Genomic DNA, 7,500 nt, shown 5'->3' with positions numbered 1-7,500 from the left:
TCTAGGAATCTTAATAGTTTTAGATAATATGATTTTTTTACTAGTGTGAATATAATAAAACAAAATTCCTTTTATTTTCTATTTTTTACAGATTTTTTTTTTTTTACATTTAAAAGTTGCTCATTTATCGTTACAATATCCGTTTTTTTCTACATCGAAGTTAAAACCCTACTCTATTGATGTTAGGGAAGGAACATTAAGTTTTTCTAAAGTACTAAATTTTACTATAAACTTCCATTATACTCTGCAATCTCTATAGTTTCTTATTACCAATGGATAATGACGTGAATTCAATGTAATGTATGATGTCAGCGTCTTATTTTTTTCCACTTTTTCTTTTACTTTACTAGATCCTGCAAAAAATGTCCATCACACTAATCAACTTGAAGGAAAAGGAAGCTAGTCTTTCTCAATAAAAGAGAATAGCTCTTATTGATTTTTACGTAAATATGCGACCTTTTTAATTGAATTAACACAGTAGCAAATAAAGCATGAATAATTTACACAATTCTTGGTAATTACCAGAAAAAAAAATGATAATGGGAAGAAAATATTACAATAAAAAAGTAAGAAATCAATAGCAACCTCATTAATTTAATTATTGATCAACATCAGAATCTTGATTTTTATAAGAAAACTGTTTAGAGGCAAATGGATTAATAACAATATTAGAGATAGTTAATTCAAGATGTGGTTAGTATCTTTTAATTTCCATGAAAAAAACGAAACTTCTACTATCTTCCATTCACTTTTGAAAAATTAATATCAAATAAACTTGAAGTGTCAAAAAGGTAATTCTCTTTGAGAATTCTTAAGTAGATAATAAATTTCATTTCAATCTTTAAAACTATACATAATTTCATAACTTTAATCATAAATCGATGCTTTCTCTCTCTCTCTCTCTCTCTCTCTCTCTCTCTCTCTCTCTCTCTCTCTCTCTCTCTCTCTCTCTCTCTCTCTGTTAGCGGTCTTAAAATATAATTATTTTTTCTCATGGATGAAACTTGGAAGATCAATGTAAATATTTTGTCATTTAATATAAATCTACCTCTTACTTTCAAGTAAAACTAATATAAAATCAAAAGGGAGGAAAAAACTATATCTATATATTATGTACATGTACATACTTTTATTACTAAAATAGAAATAGTATAGAGAGCATGAGAAAATTTAAAAAAAATACTTGAATACGTATGAACTATAATTCAGATGCCGCTCAGCACATTATAAGTTTGAGCGTGTAAATTCATCCTAACAAGCACAATTGGCTTTGTTTTTTTGTAAATTCAAGCAATTGCTGCTCTGTGTATCTCTTATTGAGGGTTAACAATACAATATATCTAATATATGTTGAGGAAAGAAGTACAGTAAGCTATAATTTGTAGTAAGTTGGCCACGGCACCAGCGACCCGTTGAGATACTACTGCTAGAGAGTTATGGGGTCCTTTGACTGGCCAGAGATTACTACATTGGATCCTTCTTTCTGGTTATGGTTCATTTTCCCTTTCTCTACACATACGCCGAATAGTCTGGCCTATTCTTTACCTATTCTCCTCTGTCCTCATACACCCGGCAACACTATGATTACCAATTTTTTTTCTCTCAAATGTCTAACTACTGCACTGTAATTGTTCAGTAGCCACTTTCCTGTTGGTAAAGGTAGAAAGAGACTCTTTAGCTATGGTAAGCAGCTCCTCTAGGAGAAGGCCCTTCCAAAATTAAACCATTGGTTTTTAGTGTTAGGTAGTGCCATAGCTTTTGTACCTTGGACTTCCACTGTCTTGGGTTAGAGTTCTCTTGCTTAAGGGTACACTCGGGCCCACTATTCTATCTTATTTCTCTAACTCTCCTTTTGTTTAGATTTTTATAGTTTATATAGAAAATGTTTATTTTAATGATGTTACTATCCCTAAAATATTATATTTTTCCTTGTTTCCTTTCCTCAATGTGGTATTTCCCCTGTCGGAGTCCCTGGGCTTATAGCATCCTGCTTTTACAACTACGTTGTAGCTTAGTAAGTAATAATAATAAAATAATAACATGAGGCCCTTTGCACGAATAGATGTAGGAGGAGATGATGATGGTGATGATTTATAAATACTATACTATGCAAAAGAAATATTTCTTCTAATCAAGAGGCCTAACAAGATAGTCATGTTCCCTATATGTAATTTTTCCAAATTTTTGTGTAGAATATCAAAACTTTAAAATTATAAAAACAATATTTTCCATCGTCCCGATTCTTATTCGTTTACCATCATGGATTTTACAAAACTACTGCAGTAAAGATAAATTTATTTTCTAAATAACTTATCAATATGATTTTGACTGCTTTACCACGAATTTTGATAGCCAATAAATACCATTATATCAAAATACAGAAACTATATTTAATTCTCAGTTGATATTCGTGAAATATATTCTATTTGATATTTTACTTGTGAAGAGACATGATCATTATATTAAGTTTATGTCCATTAGCATGTGACATGGTTTTTATGACAAAAAGTTTTTGATATTTTGAACAACAAATAAGTCCTACTATATCATTACTTTCATATATGTTCTGTATCCCATTATCATTCTGACACAGTGACGAAAAATATCTCAAATATGGTTATTGGAGATTGAAGGGCATCTGTCATGGTTGGCCTCAGCTAGAAATCTAAATCTTTCTGGTACTCATTCTGTAGGAATCTAACAGAGAATCCAACATCCACATGGATACAGAAGAGATGTCTTCATAATTCCTAGATGGTCTCGTTACAGATGTCTTTGTGTGATTAGCCTGCACTGATGAAGCTAGCCAGAGTTTTCAGCAGAATCTTGATCATTTCTGCCACTCTATCTCCCGTCAAGTAAACTCACGGCCAATTAGTTTTTACAAGAGAATTATTCATTGTTTTCAGTGCCAGTGAATGCTGGGAATACTTCAAAGCCTTTGCTCACTCTCTCCATATGGCTCTCCATTTTGGCTCTATTCCCATATCACCAGTCAAAGGACCCAATAACTGCCTAGTAGTTGTATCGCATCCTCTTCATACGAACTTCAATGTACGAACATTCACTCATGTATTTTTCTCCACCAACGAACTTTATCTCTGACTAATATACAGTATATGTTAGACTCTTCGGCTTACGAATAATTTTGCACAAAATTTTTACATAAGAATATATTTTTTACGTTATTTTTTTTCTGAACAAGGTTATGTATTTACAAATATTTTCTTTAGGTACTACTGTCCGTAGAAGTTTTGCCATTATGAATAGTTTACATAGGTACTTTTTACCTAAAGGATATTGCCATGCGAACTTCAAGGTACAGGCATTTGCGTACGTGCATTTTTTCAAATAAACTTTATTCATAAAGATATTTGCTATGAACCACTGAATACGAACTATTTTCATTTTGCACGTTGGTTCTAAAGCCAATGAGAGAGAGAGAGAGAGAGAGAGAGAGAGAGAGAGAGAGAGAGAGAGAGAGAGAGAGAGAGAGATTTCTTAGTAAGACTGATAAATGGATACACACAGTCTTCTTCTGTCTAGGTTCAATGGAAAATGTATTTCAGTGGCATGAGAAATTGGGGAATCAAGAAGAAAGATGTAAGAAGTAACAGTAAAATACTCAAGGGGAATTATACAATTTTAAAGACTTATAGTGCTAAATTGGCTATTGGTATCTCCTTCTAAAGAAATTAAGATTTCATGAAGTAGGAAATTAAATTCCTTGGATGGGGAAAAGCTTTTCAGCAGAATTTATTGATTGGATGGATGGCTTTGATTTTCACAGCCTGGAGTGTACTGCAAAAGTATAAGAGACAGCAAGTAATCATTTAGATTTCATGTATTATAGTCATGAGAGGAGAGAGAGAGAGAGAGAGAGAGAGAGAGAGAGAGAGAGAGAGAGAGAGAGAGAGAGAGAGAGAGAGATTAAAACGAATTTATGGGCATATTCAACCACATGAAAGGGTCATTACCTCTTTATAAGATTCCTGGTTTATCTAATGAATGATAGCATAAAACCCATTCTTTTTTTGTAAATGCTTTTGTTTTTTCAAAAGTGCTTATGTTTCCAGAAATCCTAGATGCAATTCTTAAAAAAAGTACTCAGCTCTGTTAAAGATAAAAATATTCATGTGAAATAGATAATTTGGAAGAGAGATACGTGTTAAGAATACAGGATATAATAAAGCAAATGAAATATTCCTTTCTGAATCACTAACCTTTTCTAAACAGATTTTAGTAATTTCAAACAAATAAGTCTACTGTTCTTTATTTGCAACAGATGAATTAAATAGGAAAGATCATCTAGGTACTTGATTTTTTATCATTAGTTTAGCCAGAAAACCAATATTATTTTTTCTAATATCCAAATTCAAGCTTCCATTCCTATTTCGAAAACTGCTATTAAGTGAGGATGAAAACAAATGAAAAATGAAATAAGAAGTTGCTGTAAAACAATGTTTATGTCAGCATAAATGTTGTATATAGTTCTCTCTTTGTAGGTGAGTGTAATTTCTTAATTTTGATGAAATATACACAATAAAAAACTATCGACAATAAAAATCTTGAAAACAAAGATTACCAAAGAAAATGTCATACTACTAATAATAAGTGTTGCTAAATCATATATATCAGAGAAAACAATAATTTGTGAAACCAAATAGGAATAATATGTTTCAGTCCATCTCTCATGCAAATGCTTTGTTTCAAACTGATTAAAGAGAATAGAGCAAATGAAAAAGCATAATTTTTGCCACTTTTGCGGTAAATATCTATAAAACCACAAGGTCATTATATATATATATATATATATATATATATATATATATATATATATATATATATATATATATATATATATATATATGTATATATATATATATATATATATATATATATATATATATATATATATATATATACATATATATGTATATATATATATATATATATATATATATATATATATATATATATATATATATATATATATATATATATATATATATATATGTGTGTGTGTGTGTGTGTGTGTGTGTGTGTGTGTGTGTAGAAATCACAAAAGCTGACACGTGATGAATATAAAATGTATTATAGCCATGAAAGGAAAAATGAAAAAGACTTGATTGGAGTTAGTACTTTTATCCACTCCGGACATTATCAAACTCAGCAATGAGAATACATATACAAAGATATCGTATTTATACTGGAGAAGGGGATCCAACAGCTGTTAGTTTCTTAATAATTCCGGAGAAGTCAGATTTTAGATAAAAGGATAATACTGGATTAACGGAAAACAGACCTGGACTTAGATTCAAATTTCTACCTTGAGTACAGGAGATTAAAAATGATTCAACAATATTCCTTTGGAAATAGTCTTTTACATTGATTACTTTTTCCGTCTTTGACCAACCAATTCTGTGACTTAACCCTAACCAGTGGGAGGCCAAGGCATTATTAAGAGAACCCCTGGAGACGGCCACCTGATGTTGTTTTAATCTGATTGGTATACTTTTTGATGTTTGGCTAACATAAAATAGGTTACACTCTGAACAAGGAATGCTATATATTACATTATTATCATTTCCAGAACTATTCTTAAATAATATGTTTTTAATGTACAATTATATTTAAACACTACAGCAATGTCTAGTTTTTTCAAAAGGGGTATAACATCAAAAAAACAAACATAAAATGGCAAACAAAGCATATCATTAATTGTTTCCTTTCTCTCTAATTGGACACTATAAAATGTTTTCTTAGCCTTATTCATACATTTTTCCAAGAAATATTTACGATAACAAAGATCTGTTGCAATTTTTTCTATTTTAGTGAACTCCTCCTCAATGTAATCTGGGCTACAAATTCTCAATGCCCTAAGGTACATGGAGGAAAAAACTGAATGCTTAATATTTTTAGAGTGACCGGAGTAAAAATGTACATATGAAAAATTATTTGTAGGCTTTCTATATATGGAAAACTTAAATTTATCTGTTTCTCTAACTATTAAAACGTCTAAAAATGGGATACGGTTATTTTCTTCATTTTCTATAGTGAATTTTATTGATGGTACTAATGAATTAATGATTGAAACAAAGCCCTCAAGATTAAAATTTTCTTCTAAAATACCTAGAACATCATCAACATATCGATACCACACAGTTTGGGAAGACCACACTGAAGGGATTAATCTAGATTCAAAAAATTCCATATATATGTTGGATAAAAGTGGGGACAAAGGATTACCCATAGCCATACCAAAAACCTGTTCATAGAAATCTCCATTAAAACTAAATTTACACTTTTTAATGCACAAACAAATGAGCTGAATAATAGTATGGGTTGATGAAGGTAAATCATAAGCATCTAAAATACCCGACAGGAAATCCAATAAGTCATCAACCGGCACTTTGGTAAACAATGAAGTTACATCAAAACTTAATAATCTATGTCTAGACGAAAGGTTAACTCTTTGTAATTTTTCGCAAAGATCAACAGAATTTTTTATATGAGAGGTTGAAATAGATCCTAAGATCGGGGAAAGTAATTTGACTAAATATTTGGATAATTTATAGCTAATAGAACCTGTAGCACTGATAATTGGTCTGATTGGGTATCCTGTTTTATGGGTTTTAATTAAACCATATCAATAAGGCAAAGACGGACCAGTAGAGATAAAGGCATTAATTAAGGATTTTTCTTGTTTTAAGATAGATTTTAGGTTTTTATTAAAATCTTTGATGACCTCGTCTAAGGGATTAACTCTTAATTTTATGTAAGTGGAAACATCAGATAAAAGTACATACATCTTTTCTAAATAAGTTGTTTTGTTCATAATAACTAATACATTAGCTTTGTCTGCTTTTGTAATATGTAATTCACAGACATTTGTCAACGATTTTAAGGCTGTTAAAAACCGTTTAGGGAAATTGCAGGTGTTTGCATATCCCATCACCGAATAAATAAGCCCTTTAGCAATGTCGATGTTACACTGGGGAATTTTCTTAGTTTTTTCCAATTTTACAAAGGCGGAGGCAATATCTACACTATTGGGTTTTTTATTTACTGCAAATGATAAACCATACCCCAAGGCCTTTTTTTACTTCACTTGATACAGGTTTATCAGACAAATTTATAACACAATTTTCTTGAAAATTCTTGTTCCAATCACTAGCCTGTATTATTCTATTCAATTTATTTTCCAAATGACACTTAAAACTTGTAATTTCTCTCTAAGTCGGGAGTAGATCACGTTCAATACGGGTGTTCTCCAGTCAAGAGGAACATCACGCATAAAATCAAATTTAGTCTTGCGTAACTGCTTGAATAATTGTTGTTCTGACCTTCTTGTAGTTTCCAGATGTTTCTTCAGGGATAGAACACTAAAATCACTAAATGGGTGGTCAATATCCTTTGTTAGTCGAGCTGGGAGTAACGTTTTGGGGATCACATGTTCCTCTAAACAAGGATGCAGAAATTTTCGTCGGAGTCAAGTAG

This window comes from Palaemon carinicauda, chromosome 1, assembly GCF_036898095.1.
Source record: "Palaemon carinicauda isolate YSFRI2023 chromosome 1, ASM3689809v2, whole genome shotgun sequence".
NCBI classification, from domain to species: Eukaryota; Metazoa; Arthropoda; class Malacostraca; order Decapoda; family Palaemonidae; genus Palaemon; species Palaemon carinicauda.
This window is presented reverse-complemented; position numbering follows the sequence as displayed.